We start from the raw sequence: 15429 nt of genomic DNA, 5'->3' as shown, positions 1-15429 counted from the left end.
CCAAGAATTTTGTATGCTACAAAATTAAGTTTCATAAATAAAGGAGAAATAAAATATTTCCCAGACAAGAAAACATTAAGGGAATTTGTCACCAACAGACCTGCCCTACAAGAAATGCCCAAAAGTTCTCTAAACACAGAAAAGAATTATCTATCTTAAAAGTAAAAACGCACAGGTCCTATAAAACAGTAACACAAGGGAGAATGAAAAGCAACTAGGCAACAATCAACTTGATGACTGGAACAGTATTTCACTTATCAATATTAGCATTGAAGGTAAATGGTCCAAATGACCCAATTAAATGATACAGGTTGACAGAAAGGATAAAATAACATAACCCAAATAACTGCTATCCTCAAGAAACCCATTTAACTCATAAAGAGTCTCACAGACTCAAGGTAAAGGGGTGGAAAACAATGTTTCACATGAATGGAAACCAAAAGCAAGCAGGAGTAGCTATTCTTATATCAGATAAAACAGACTTTAAATCAATAGTAAAAAAAAAAAAAGATGGTCATTATACAATGATAAAGGGATCAATTTAACAAGAAGATATAACAATCCTAAATATATATGCACCTACCACAGGAGATTCCAGATTCATAAAACAAATATTACCAGACCTAAGAAATGAAATAAACAGCAAAATGATAGTAGCGGGAAACCTGAACACTGCACTGACAGAACTTTAGACAGCTTTTCCTGTGGTGAGCAATGGTTAGCAAAATTTACCACAGAAAATTCCAAATCTTGATTTGTGGCCAAATGGAAAATAGTCTCATGAGTCTGAAGGATATTAGGGCTGGCATGAATTTTGTTATCCCATCTATGGCTCGACTGGGCTGTCTAAAATCCCCTATCTAGAGTGGGGTTGCTCGATTTAACACATAAAAACACAAAATGCCCAGTTAAATCTGAATTTCAGATAAACAATAGATTTTTAAAATATAAGTATGTTTCAAATATTGCATAGTATCTACTTATACTAAGTAAACATTCACTGTTTATCTAAATTTAGCAGGATGTCCTGTAATTTATCTGACAACCCTAGTCTGGCGAGAACTCCAAATTCATCTAAATCAGAAGACAGGTGACTTCACTGACGTCAGAATGGGAAAGTTACCAGCGGAGGGCAAACTATTTAAGAATGACTATCTTGTTTTGAAAAGTCCCTTCATCCATATAAAAGAGATGGAGAAATCTTTGATACAACGTAGGACTCTGAAATGCTCTTTTCTTCTCTTCTTCTTTCTCCTCCCCCTCCTTTCTTCTTTTTAACTTAGTGCTTATAATTGTTTTCCTTCCTTCCCTCCTTCCTTCCCTCCTTCCCTCCTTCCTTCCCTCCTTCCTTCTTTCCTTCCTTCCTTCCTCTCCTTGTCTTGGATATATTGAGGTAAGTGTGACTCACACATAGGGGACATGAAGCAATGGAAGAGTATCCTTTTGCAAGGCAATATTTTGTTTTAAGGAAATAGCTACTACAACCTGAAGTTGGGGACTATAAGAGCTTTTGATGGTAGGAAATTGAAAATGAACGCAGAGAAAAGGGATTTTGAAAAGTGGAAAAAAATTGTTCCTGTAAGCCATGAAATTATTCTAGGATGGCTTACATCCAGTCTTTCCTCCTCATTGTGGCGATTGTAGGATACATGAAGTTTTAGAGTGTTATCTCGTTCATAAAGAAGTTGGACCTCTTGAACTGCCAGCACTTACACTGGTTAGCTCTAAAAATATGTAGTATCTCCTGACACTGCATGCCTTGCTCTTTCAATTTCACAAAGGCAGCAAAATCCAAGGATTTCGGTTGTTCTGTGTTTGTAAAAAGCTATACCTTTGGAGCCAGGCAACATGTTTTTATTTTTCAAGTAACCACTTTTCTCCTGGATAGTAACATCTTTTTAAAAAGTATTAGCATCAGATCCCACCCAACCTATGCCTAGTTTGGAACTGAAGGTTGTCTTGTCATCCTGTTGGTCAATAATTCTAAACTGCAAAGTCTATACCTGCAGGAGGACTGTCATAGTCAGTTTGGTCTGCTATAACAGAATACCATAGACTGGGTGGCTTAAACAACAAACATTTATTTCTCACAGTTCTGGAGGCTGAAAGTCTAAGATCAGGGTGCCAGTAGGGTTGGGTTCTTGGTGAAAACTCTCTTTCCAGCCATCTTTTCACTGTAGCCTCACATTCAAAGAGAAAGAGAGGAAGCAAACTGTCTTGTCTCCTCCTATATGGGCACTAATCCCATTATGAAGATGCCCTCATGGCCTAATTAGTTCCCAAAGGCCTCATCTCCAAATACCATCACATTGGGGACTAGGGTTTTTCAACATGTGAATTTTGGAGGCTCATGGAGTCCAGTTAACTCTCTGGAGTTCTATAGAGCTGTGCTGTAGCCAGTCTACGCAGCACGTACGGAAACCTCATCAACAACACACATTCCCTCTCCTCTGCAGTCCCTTACCCTGCAGAGCTGTTGCATGTTGGTTTCCTTCCAATTTTAGTTATTTTCACTTTTATTTCTTTACATTGTCATATCCTTCTTATTTTTAATCTACAGAATTGTTCCCCAAAATTTGACTATATTTTTATTTGGGACTTTTAAAATTCACCTGGCTTAAAAACAAACAAACAACAACAACAACAAAAAAAAAATGGTGAAAAGGATGTGTAGATGAGATAAAAGTGATAACTATGAAGCTAATTCAAGTCCTAGGTTAGAGAGGCTGGATTTCTCTTTTTATCTAGTTAAACCAACAGTGATATTTTTAAGCCCCCCATTATCATTATTTATTTTTCAGGGACTATAGAAAAGGTAAACCCATTACCATTTCTCCCAGAATTCAAATTCTGACTTTGAAACCTTCAAGCTAAACTAGTAGACCCATAGGCTAAAGTCTCCTGGATAACAAATCTTCCCTGAGGCTCAACACAGCTGACCTGCTGGCACGGCATTGTCTTCTCATATTATGTTTTTAAGGGAATCCTTGGGTAAATCTCTGCCCAGGGACTAAATATCCAAGCTCCTGACATTCAGTGATTTTTCCTTTCTAAGGAAGGAAAGACTATAGCCATTTTTACAGCTGAAATCACTGTATCCATCCCTGTGAAATATCTGCACTGAGGGAGAATAAATAACATGTGAAAATCACTAGCTTAAATATAAATTTCTCTAATCTACTGAAAAAGGACTTGGCCCTTTTGTTTGAGGTCAAATGAGACTTTGCCTGAGAGTAGGACTTGAAGGAGACATTTTATTTTTAAAAGACCGAGTGGGACTGGAGTGAGGACTGAGATTAAGTGACTTCCTTTGCTTGCTGAATAGTGGCAAATGGTGGCCCCAAGTTAGGGGCTTGACTGTAGACTGAGGGCACCACTCTGTTCTCCTCCATCTTTAGTTATGGCTTAGCCGCACCGGACAGGGAAGTTCCCATCAGCAGTCAATAGGGCTTGAGCACATTGATAAAGTATCTATTAATAAATACTACATGGCAATGCATACAACCAAGAGGAAGTGTACATAAATTCATTGACTGTCTTTTTCACACTTTGGACCTGAAAATATTTTTTTCTATATATGAGTAAAAGAGTCTAAACATCATCTAACCCAGAGAAGGAAAGTTTCTTAATTTTTAAAATCCTAAATCAATTTTAGTGCCCTTAAAGAGACTATACATGACCTCATTACCATCTGTTCTACACAGGGAACCCCAAGCACACTGACTGAATAAAGGATGCAGAGAGTGAAATGTACCATCAAAGCAGCAACACTCAATGTTATAACTTAGGTTTATCTTCAGTCAACCAAAATACCATGAACCTTCCAATAACACCCATTAAATGCAGCTACATTAGGGAGTCTACAGTCAAACTAATAGATCATGTTATATCATCCTTCCAGCAAAACTAGTTTTTTTAAATGATTAACTTCCTTAAGTGTATAGATTTCCCTCAACCCCCTTTTCTTAGAGAAGAAAATTTTGACAAAGCCAGAGATTATCCTCAAAAATCTTTTAGAATTGAGAAAAACGCAAGTAAAGTAATCAATCAGAAGCCTAATTTGATAATCTAGGCATGTCTAGAAGTCTAGGAACTAAAGAATGGGGCACCTCAATCATATATGATTAGAAATCTCAACTTCTATAGAAAGAATCCTCAAAATCACTGGTAAACTGGCTATTCCCTGTAATCATTTACTCACATATTATTGTGGGTTCAATTGTGTACCCCAAGAAGGTAAGTCCCAACTCCTAGGACCTCTGAATGTGGCCTTATTTGGAAACAGGGTTTTTGCAGAGGGAATCAAGTTAAAATAAGGCCATTAAGGTGGGCCCTAATCCAATGTGACAGGTGTCATATGAGAAGAGGAGATAGAGACAGGCACATCAGGAGATGCCATGTGATGACAGAGGCAGGTTCAGGAGCGCTGAAGCAGCAAGGCAAGGAAGGCCAAGCATGGATGGCCCCAGTAAAGCTAGGGAGGGACCAGGAAGGGTTCTACCCAGAGCTCAGAGGGAGCACAGCCCTGCCGATATCTTGATTTTGGACTTCTAGCCTCGAGAACTGTGAAGCAATACATTTCTGTTTTTTAGGCCATACAGTTTGTGGAACTTTATTATAGCAGTCCTAGGAAATGGATATACCTGCTTAAGAAATAATAAAATAACTTTAAGGGCAGTTTTGAATCCTTAATAAATGAGTTGATTATACATGGATTAAGCCTTTACTGATATAATATTATCACCTACTCAAACTCCCATTCATTCTGCCCTGAGGTCCCCCAGGAACAGAACCTCCTCACCTTTTCGCTCCAATGCCTGCATGCTTGCAGTCTGACGGTCACGACGCTCAACAGTTTACATATATTGTGACACTTAATCCTTACAGTAGCACTCTAAGATATGCATTATTTTCCCTGCTTTGCAGATTTAAAAAATGAAGGTTGGAGAGGTTAAACAAGTAACTTGCCCCAGGTCATAAAGCCAGTAAGTAGAGAACTGTGATTTAAACCAGGTCTGTTTGATATTCATTTCCAGGCTCTTAGCCATAATGCTTATTGATTTTATTTCACACTTTGTCCAACAATGTTTAACCTCTTCAAATGTTCTTCTCTGTTCATGATATAGAACATTGTTTTAAATTCAGGATGAGGAGAAAAATCAGAATCATCTCATGGGACACTTTTTTAAAACTTGCAACCCCCTTAAAAATATTAACACAGAACTTCAAATCCTTTCTCTCTCCCTCTCCTTCTCTCTCTCAGTCTACAAAATCTCATGACCCCTTCCCTTTCTCAAACTAAATACCACCCACCTGTCCTTCAAGTGTCATTTCAAATGTTATTTACCCAGTGATCTCTCTTTGATGTCACAGTCTAGTGGGGGGCAGTAATAACACAGCCTCACAACCTCTATTTCTCCTGCGTGCCACCTATCACAACTAAAGTGAATCATTATTTGGGGAGCAGGATCGGCCTGCTAACAGGTCTAAGGACTGCTAGCGCGATTCACATGGAGGTCTGGCTGGCTGTCAGTTGTACTAATTCCATTGTGCTAAGATTGGGAAAATGCGTAGACTAGGCTGCAGCAGCCTGGCGAAGCTGTGAGTGATCAGGAAGGAGTGTATTCGTGTTTGAGTGCACTCTCAGTGCTGTCCTGTGCCATCATGTCATACATTTCTAAAAATGTGGTGGTTCGGTTGAAGGGTCCTGGTTATGTCCAGACTAGACCATGTGCACAGCTGCTCTTATCTTAGCTATTGAAGGCTCTGGTTGGAGGGAGGTAACTGATTCTAGAGAACTGATGTGACCCTCTCTCACTCGGTGTTATCATCTACAACTGAGGCACCTACAAGTTTATATCTCCATGATGGGAGTTTATTGACATTCTTTCTCTCTGCCACCCAATGTCTGCCTACACTGATTTTCTTTCTGAATTCTGCAGAGAAGTAAATCTTGTTTAATTCCCCAGGTGATGTTAACTCTGTAAAATAGGCCGGGCGCGGTGGCTCACGCCTGTAATCCTAGCACTCTGGGAGGCCGAGGTGGGCGGATCGTTTGAGCTCAGGAGTTCAAGACCAGCCTGAGCAAGAGTGAGACCCCACCTCTACTAAAAAAAATAGAAAGAAATTATATGGACAGCTAAAAATATATATAGAAAAAATTAGCCGGGCATGGTGGCGCATGCCTGTAGTCCCAGCTACTCGGGAGGCTGAGACAGGAGGATCGCTTGAGCTCAGGAGTTTGAGGTTGCTGTGAGCTAGGCTAACGCCACGGCACTCACTCTAGCCTGGGCAACAGAGTGAGACTCTGTCTCAAAAAAAAAAAAAAAAAAAAAAAAAAAAAAAAAAACTCTGTAAAATAAATTACTGCATTTCCCAAGACCTAGTAAGCATGGGATATTTCTTTCCACAATTAAAATTGTTCCTTTAGAGTGAAGGAGGATGAAATATTAAATATAAAACCAATCTTCTAACTTTTCTCAGAAACTCCTAAAAATTTTAACTGTAACAAAAATGGATCATAGAAAACAAATTCCTTCTCTAAGAATTAGGCCTATATGTATAAAATAATGCTGACAGAGGAACATGTAGGCTGATCCTGTTAATCCCAGTAAATGACAAGGAAAATCTCTCATTTCCCTCCATCTCCAATTAGTTATATGCTTTAGTTTATATGTCTTGTCTGATAGAAAGAATAGAGAATAGAAATTGTTTAGGTGTAAGTCCTTAAATTCACAGCCTTTTTGCTCTAAATAGTCTATGCATCCAACATTTGCCATAAATTTCTTTCAGAGATCTAAATGCTAGGATTAGCAAAGGTACTGCCAAAGATCCACTTTACAAATTTCAAGCTGGTGGCCCACAGGCTGCATCTAGTCTATGGATGTATTTAGTTTAGGTTGCAATGTTTTTATTTTTTTTTTTTTTAAAGAGTTTCAATTTCTCAGGTTTTGCTGCAATATTACTGTATGATAAACATAAACATCTATTTCTTATTCACAGGTCTGCCTGTTGGCTGGGGCTCTGCTGGGCTCAGCAGGGATCCACTGGCATCTGCTCGGATTGACTGAGCTTGGAGCCAAACTGCAGGTCAGGTTCCAGTCTGTTCCACGTGTCTCCTCCATCTGGGACTATAGAAAAAGCCTTTTCTGAAGGTAAACGAAGGAGCACAAGAGGGATGGGAAATAAAAGGTGCTTCTTAAAGCCATAGCTCATTTTTTTCCCACATTTCACTGGGCTATCCAAATCACATGGCCAAATCCAAAACCAATGAAGCAAGTGATGTATACTCTATTCTGTTGGCAAGTCCTGAAGAGTTCTATGGCAAAGGGAGTCAACTCACAATTCTACTACAGGGGGAATAAAGAGTTGAGAACAAAGACCCAAACTAGCACAATTGCTAACATTTCAAAATTGGGATGGTTTCCATAAAAACCAGAATTTCCAGATTTTCTTGTAAATTCAGAAGATTTAGTAACATGATCCCAAAGCTCAAAATATAATCTATCTGTATTATTTAATAGTTGAGGTTTTCCTATTAGAGAAACAAAACCAGTAGGATATATATCTAGATATCTAGATATAGATACAGATTTAGATATTGAGAGAAATCTCTAGATTTCTCTCTCTCTCTCTCTCTCTCTCTCTCTCCATATACGAAATACATACATACACATACACACACACACACACACACACATGAGACATATGGACTCATGCCATTATGGAGGCTGAGAAGTCCTATGCTCTGCCATCTGCAAGCTGAGGACAGGAAAGCCAATGGTATAAGGCAGTCTGAGTCCAAAGGCCAGAGAATTGGAGGCCAATTGTGTAAATCCTGGTCTCAGTCCCAAGGCCCAAGAACCAGGACCACTGGTGTCTGAGGGCAAGAAAAAATGGTTGTCCCAGTTCAAGAAAAGAGGGCAAATTCACCCTTTCTCCACATTTTTTCTTCTATTCAGGCCCTCAATGGATTGAATGATGCCCACCCACATTGGTGAGGATGATCTTCTTCACGTAGTCTACTAATTCAAATACCACTTTCTTCTGGAAACACCCTCACGGACACACCCAGAAATAATGCTTTATCAGCTATCTGGGCATCCATTAGCCTAATCTGGTTGATGCATAAAATTAACCATCACAAGTTCACCACTTGTCAACTTAGCACCCATACACATCTCCTTAAACCATACTTAATCTCCAAATAAAGAAAATAAAATGGTCATAATTTCACCTAACATGATAGAACTATTCTATATACAACTGAAACACACTAACCCCTTCCCCAGAAGAGGAGATAAAGTCCTTGAATGATGTTTACTCTTCTGATATCTCTTAACTTAAATACTATTATGTAAAATTAACAATACTTAAATACTGATATAAAGTCAACATGTCTTATGTTACACAATAAGGAAATAAGAAAGTAAAAAGAACAAAGATATTTACTTAATATGTGTATATATACATGCAAATGTTTTCATAAGAATATAGGAAGGAAATACTATGACAATTACAGTCCTCATTTCTGTAACTGGTCATGTAGTTATACTGATATTCATAACTACCTTTTCCTACTACATTCTGTATTCACTTTGCCTTCAGCAACCATCTCAGCTGGCCACACTGGACCGATAGAACTAGGACCCCCGAAAGAAGACAAAGCAGATCTATGAATCAATAATCATCTGCACTAGCAGTCGCTCATAGTCTAATGGAAACCCACTGTGTCCCTATGTCTGTGTTCAAATCCTGACTCACTGCTTACTACCTGTGTAACTTTGGGCAAGTCACTTAATCTCTCTGAACTTCCATTTCTTCATCTTGTAGAGTTTTAGTGAAGACTAACTGAGATATTACACATAAAATTTGTTCCATGAATTCAGACTTGCCACACTGATGTTGGTTGTCATTATTAGCAGGGCTCACCTAGTGAAACTCAAATTACTATTTAAGGAAATGACCAATTTGCATAGCCACCTGGATTTTTACTGTCAACGACTTTGACTGGGATTCAAATGCTTTAACAGCAGGGTTATTTCATTCACTGAAGATCCAGCTGGTGTAGCAGTTTGGGATATGCACTAAAAGATGCTTGGAAATACCTGCTGGTCTTTCAGCTATTGTGCTATAAAACCAGGTAGGAGAATCCTTTTATCATTTCCACAGCTGAATATGCTTTAAACCCCCTAACAGAGCCAAAATTGTCAGACCAAATTCCACTTGTGATGAAATCCAACCAGGTTAACATGTTCTTTCCTTGTTAACCACCTAGGCTTTTCTGGATGAAATCCTGCAGCCCTAAAACAGGCAAAACTTGACTTAACTTCAAGGAAAGTTTTGGATTTCAATGGACCTTTGAAGTCTCTTCAAAAGAGATAAGAACTTCAATGAGAGGTTTGCCTATACAGAGGACCACAGAGGCAGGCCATTTGTAGAAATTCAGTTCATCTAGGAGCAGAAGTTGTCTGGTGAAAATTGGTTCAGTAAGGAGGGGCTAAGTGAGGCATGTGAGTTCAAACTCCGTAGAATGAAAATGAGTTAACTTTAGATGATCGAACTTTGTTGCTTTGTAATTTTCCTCTCGAGTTGATAAAGGCAAGCTTTTTATTTTTACTGACATGAAGGCCAATCAATTTAATAGTGGTAGTAAATTAGAGTCAACATACATGATACAAAATTTAGGAAATACCTAACACATAATAAGTTGTCTGCATATATTTATTCAATTATGTAATCAACAAACATGTATTTTAAAATAAAGATTTCCACAAAAGCTATGAATTCAAACTTTTACTCATGAATAAAGAATTTCAATTTATATTAAGTGCATTCTTCGACACCAGATAAGTTAAAGTGGCAATTCTTCAAACAGTTTCTATCACACAATATTTTCCAACTCAAGCTAATAATAATTGCATATTGGGAATCTTTATCTCAAAACATTTCTAGCAGAGCACATTATGCTGTAGCTAAATCATTTTTACTGTGAAAGTTATTGTTTTCTAAGCTGCAAGAAGTGTCAAATGATGCCACAGGAAGTTAAGTATAACAAATGTATTTAACCAGAGCTCACTGCAGAAGAGATTCTATCAAGTAACTGTAATAGAATTTATATGTGTGTGTGTGTATATATATATATACATAGAGAGAGAGAGAGAGAGTTGGCACACCATAATAAGAATTTGCTAATTGGAAATGTGATTCCGAATACGTATTGGAATTCCTGGACTTCTCTCAACTTGGAAGATAGTAACTCTATCAGGTATGAGCCAGAGAATGTTCTCCCTAGCTAAGAAAGTTTTTATTATACTACCCATCTTTGTTAGAGATTATTAGAATGTTTTCAGCTCAGGGTTGTAATAAGATTCAGCAATGGTCAAAACAGGAATTCTAAAACACAAATAGTTTTTTTTTCCCAGAAAAAAACAGAACATTGTATTCTGTGCTGAATTCTAGTACTTCTTAGGAATCTAAGGGTTTATTTAGTCCACAGATTAAAATCTTAGAGTAAATATAATAAAAATACTTTAAAGGTTATGTATCAACAAGGTGTCAGTGTGCATAAGGATGAAGTATTCTAGTCATAATTAAATTTCAAATCTAATTATAATTTGAGGCGTCCTTTTAATTACATTGCAATATTTTCTTTTCCAAGGAAGATGAGTGGTATAGCATCTTTTATCTGTAATTTTCATTTAATTAAAAATGTAAATAAATCAAACTTCCTTCTTAAAAATACTTACTTTGCACATAAAAAAAGAGGATTTATAAAGTTGGGTTTTATCTACTCAATCATATTTACTTTGAGCCATAAGCATATGATGTATGAATATATAGGAGTAAACGTCTAAATTTTCTTTAATATTATGAAGCAGGAAAAAAAATGTTGCCAGTAATTATCTTCCTTGCCAGTGAGAATTCTTCATCACTTCTGGCAAAATCCTACTAATCCTTCAAAGCTAAGTTCAAATGTCACCTCCTTTGTGTGAAGCCTTCCCTAACTCCCAAAGCCAAATTCAGGAGTAGGCAACTGAGCCGCAGCCAGCGACTTAAATCCATAAGGGGCACTAAAATATTCCTGGGATTTTGCAAAATCCCTGAAGAAAAGAGTCTTAGAAACTTGAGCCACTTGGGGTAGAAGGTAAACTACCTGGCACATGGGAGTTATCGAAGATCACTAACCTACCTCCTAAGGATCCAGCTCCTTGGCAAATTTATAGCCAAAATGAGATTCTTGGACAATAGATAAGAGGCTGGGAACAGGCTTCAGTGCTTCTCCCCCTACACAAACCTCTCCCCCACCATACTAGATGTCTTCTCTGTATTAAGGTCAAACACCTCCTGGTCCCACTTCCTTTTTTTTTTTTTTTTTCCTTGAGACAGACTCGCTCTGACACCTGGGCTAGAGTGCCGTCACATCAGCCTAGCTCACAGCAACCTCAAACTCCCTGGCTCAAGCAATCCTCCTGCCTCAGCCTCTCAAGTAGCTGGGACTACAGGCATGTGCCACTATGCCCAGCTAATTTTTTCTATATATTTTTAGTTGTCCAGATAATTTCTTTCTATTTTTAGTAGAGACCGCGTCTGGCTCTTGCTCAGGCTGGTCTCAAACTCCTGACCTCAAGCGATCCTCCCGCCTCGGCCTCCCAGAGTGCTAGGATTACAGGCATGAGCCACCGGGTCCGGCCTCCACTTCTGATGACATCAGACCACAAAATATAAACTAGGAAAGGCTTTAAGGATGTGAAGGCACGAAAGGGTAAGGCACAGGGGAAAGATGATAAGATCAATGAATGGCAGAATCTACGGGGTGGGAGGAATTTTAGAACGGAGAGAGAGTGGGAATCTTAGGAGAGGGTGATCAGAGACTGGGAACTTGAGACTGAGGTCGTAGAGAGGTTGTAGTTCTCAGCAGTGATGAGGTTCGGGCTATGACAAAGGACCTAATGGCTGAGGTAGGGTAGAGGATGAGGTTACTAGAGCAGAGGAGGCCAAGAGGAACAAGGGATGAGGAGGATTGTCCTCAAGAATAAGAAACTCACTAAAAATTATGACAGACTATGTTGGAGACAGTGACAGCCAGAAACACAAATGTTCAAGGAATTACGGAGAGTGATTACAGGTGCCTTAGAACAGCAGTCCCCAACCTTTTTGACACCAGACACGGGTTTCCATGGAAAATAGTTTTTCCAGGGACCTGGGGGTTGGGCGGTTGGGGGTGGGAGGTGGGGGGGGGTGCTGGGCGTCGCCTCGCAACCCGGATCCCTCGCATGCGCAGTCTGCAGTGGGGTTCGTGCTCCTGTGAGGTTCTGATGCCCCCACTGGTCTGATGTGGGGTGGGGGTAGGTTCGGACGGTGTTGGATCGATGGGGAGCGGCTGTGGGTGCAGGTGGGGCTTCGCTCACACCTGCCACTGGCCTCCTGCTGTGCTGCTGCACCGCCTGGTGCCTGGCGGGCCCTGGACTGGTGCTGGTCCGCAGCTGGGGTTTGGGGACTGCAGCCTTAGATGACCACAGCGAGGAGGAGTCTAGGAGAGAACCAGGTTTCCCAGCTGGTGAAGTGAAGTGGCAGGGATCTGATCAGAAGTAAAGGGACTGTCCACCGACGAGGTGGAAGATATGAGGGACTTTTGGTGACAGCTGATTTTGGATTCCGAGACAGAGTGAAAGGGTTGCAGCTATCGGAGAGAGACGGGAAATGGGGTCATAGAAGGGATGTGCGGAGCTGTATGAGTGATAAGAGGGGCTGTGTTATTACCTTGCCATGTGGGCCTTTTCGACGTAATGAAATAGAGTTAAAGGATAAAATTCTATTAATCTTGATGGTCTCAAGACTGATGATGGTGAAGAGGCTCGAGTCGTGCAGCAAGAGGGGACACGAAACTGCCAGGATCTGTAGAGTCGTGGGGCCCTTTCCTGAGGTCTTCAGTATGCAGGTGACAAGACAGTTTCAGCCAGAACACCCGGATCTCTGTGGCACCCGCTCTTGACTCCTGGAGCGCTCAAGGGATCTTGAGATTCCTCTTAATGCTTGTAAAAAAGGCACCGAGAGAATGGGGAAGGTGGGTCTTAACTTGAGCATCTGGAGCTCTTAACTCCTGCTATATTATGATTTTTTTTTTCTTTAAAAAAATAGAGATCCATTGCATATTTTTGAGGATAAGAATGACAAAATTTAAGTTGTAGTTTAGGAAAATCCAGTGGCTTTTAGAAGTTGATTTCAGAGGGCTAGTGGGCCATGGTGATAGGTAGTTTCCAAGATTTCACACTGGAAGGAATATATTCTTATATTCTGATCATCTGTGGTCCAGATGCCACCCCTGGCTTTTCAAAGGGCCATTAATAATTAGAAGATATTCCTTCCAGTGTGAAATCTTAGTCTCCAGATTTTACTTTATTAAGAGCCCTCTATTTCTTGAAAGGGAGACATATTAAAAACCACTGGACTCAGATCTCTCTGTGAGAACACTCTTTCCCCAGAAGTATTTCCTTACCCCTCTCAACTCGTTGATCATAGGTTACCTTCTCCAGCAAGCCTTCTTGGACCACCCTATTTGAAAGTTCTAGCTGCTTTATTTTGCTCCATATCATAAATTTATAGCTCTTTCATTTCTTTGACGGCAGTCCCACCATCCCAATCCCCAAACTAGAAGATAAACTCTATGTGAGCAGGGATGTTTGCTAAATGGAATTGCTATCTATACTGTGTAATAGCCTGGTTTTTCATTTAAACTACAGAAAATGGTTTTCCATGGAAGAAAACACTGGAGTACAATGGGAGTGTTCAATAAATATTTGCTAAGTCAATCTGGCTCTATCTCTGCTTTTCCAGGGTCACGTTCTTCCTCACATCAAATGATGCAACCACAGCCAACATGTCAGGGTCTCCCTATCTTCTCTGCCCTTTCATGTCTTCATCCTTTTCCTCAAGTAATTCCCTCCATCTGCAATGCACCTTTCCCACATCCTCCATTTATAGAATTTCTGTTCATCTTTCAAAACTCAATTTAAATACTACCTCCTTCATCAGGGTTATAGCTGATGTTAGAATGCTAATGTCAGTATTGAGGACAGTATTATGATATCACCAATCAAAATATATTTTTTCTTCCTCATTGTTTCTAGAATACTTGATTTACGTCTGATTATTATATTTTTAATCTGTTGATTACTATAGCTAGTCTTTCATGGATCTGTATCTCCAACTGGAATTTATAAGCCCCTTGAAAGTAATGATTATATCCTAATTATGAATGTATTTCCAAAGGGTTTATCACAATGCCTGACACACAATAAATATTGGATTGGATTGGATTGAACTACTTTTTTACTTTGCTTTGCCTATATAATCACCTCAGCCATTTTCTCCATTCTTTTTTTTTTTTAATTTTTTTTTATTTCGGCATATTATGGGGGTACAAATGTTTAGGTTACGTATATTGCCCTTGCCCCACCCGAGTCAGAGCTTCAAGCGTGTCCATCCCCCACATGGTGCACACTGCACACATTAGGTGTGTATATACCCATCCCCTCCTCCCCCCTCCCATCTGCCCGACACCCAATGAATGTTATTACTATATATGCACTTATGTGTGGATCGGTTAATAGCGATGTGATGCTGAGTACATGTGCTTGTTTTTCCATGATTCAGGTTGTGGCATTAATCACCTCATCACTTGAATAGAGGCTCTATTAAAGGTAAAATGAGAACAATAGCATAAAAACAGTTCTGTGTACTTCTTGACCTTAGAGTTCTCCTACTACCTGACTCTTCCGGATATAACAATAGCCAGGTTATGCTATTGGACTCAAAAAGGAAGCTGTTTCTTCATTCCTCCTCCGAGTATGGGGAAATGTGAGAACAGGACATGTTATGGTGTATGTGCAAAGAAGGGGAAGGGGAGGTTGTAGTTTCACTAAGTTGTAAATGGTAAAAGTTTGACCACATTTTAGTTGATCTCATTGTGGTTTTCTTTTCTTTCTTTCTTTTTGTTTTGTGAAACTGAAGAAATAAAAGAGTTAGAAGTAGGGTTTGTGCTTTAAGATTGCTGAAATTAGAGCAAGTAAAATAATTCTTGATGTCCTACAGACCATAAATAACTATACCTCCTGTAGTTTCCTCTTAGAAGGCAATCTAGAGTAAACACGTAAAAGCTTCAGGTTCTGAAAAAAAAAACTCCTTTCCTTTTTTCCTTCTTTTATTCAATTAACAAACTTTTATTAAGCGCTATGCTCTAATTTTGTACAAGACGGTTCCCTGGTCACAAAAGCAAATAAAACAAGGCCTGGTTTTTTAAAGGGCAATAAAACATGATTGGTGCTATGCTTCAATTATGTACAGAGAATAGAAAAGAGATACATCTAACCCACATTTGACGAACATCTGCTATATGCTAGGCACACTCATCAATAGCAGTCCCTGCCC

Source organism: Eulemur rufifrons, chromosome 16 (genome assembly GCF_041146395.1).
Source record: "Eulemur rufifrons isolate Redbay chromosome 16, OSU_ERuf_1, whole genome shotgun sequence".
Lineage (NCBI taxonomy): Eukaryota > Metazoa > Chordata > Mammalia > Primates > Lemuridae > Eulemur > Eulemur rufifrons.
The sequence above is the reverse complement of the archived record's forward strand: the minus strand, read 5'-3'. Positions refer to the sequence as shown.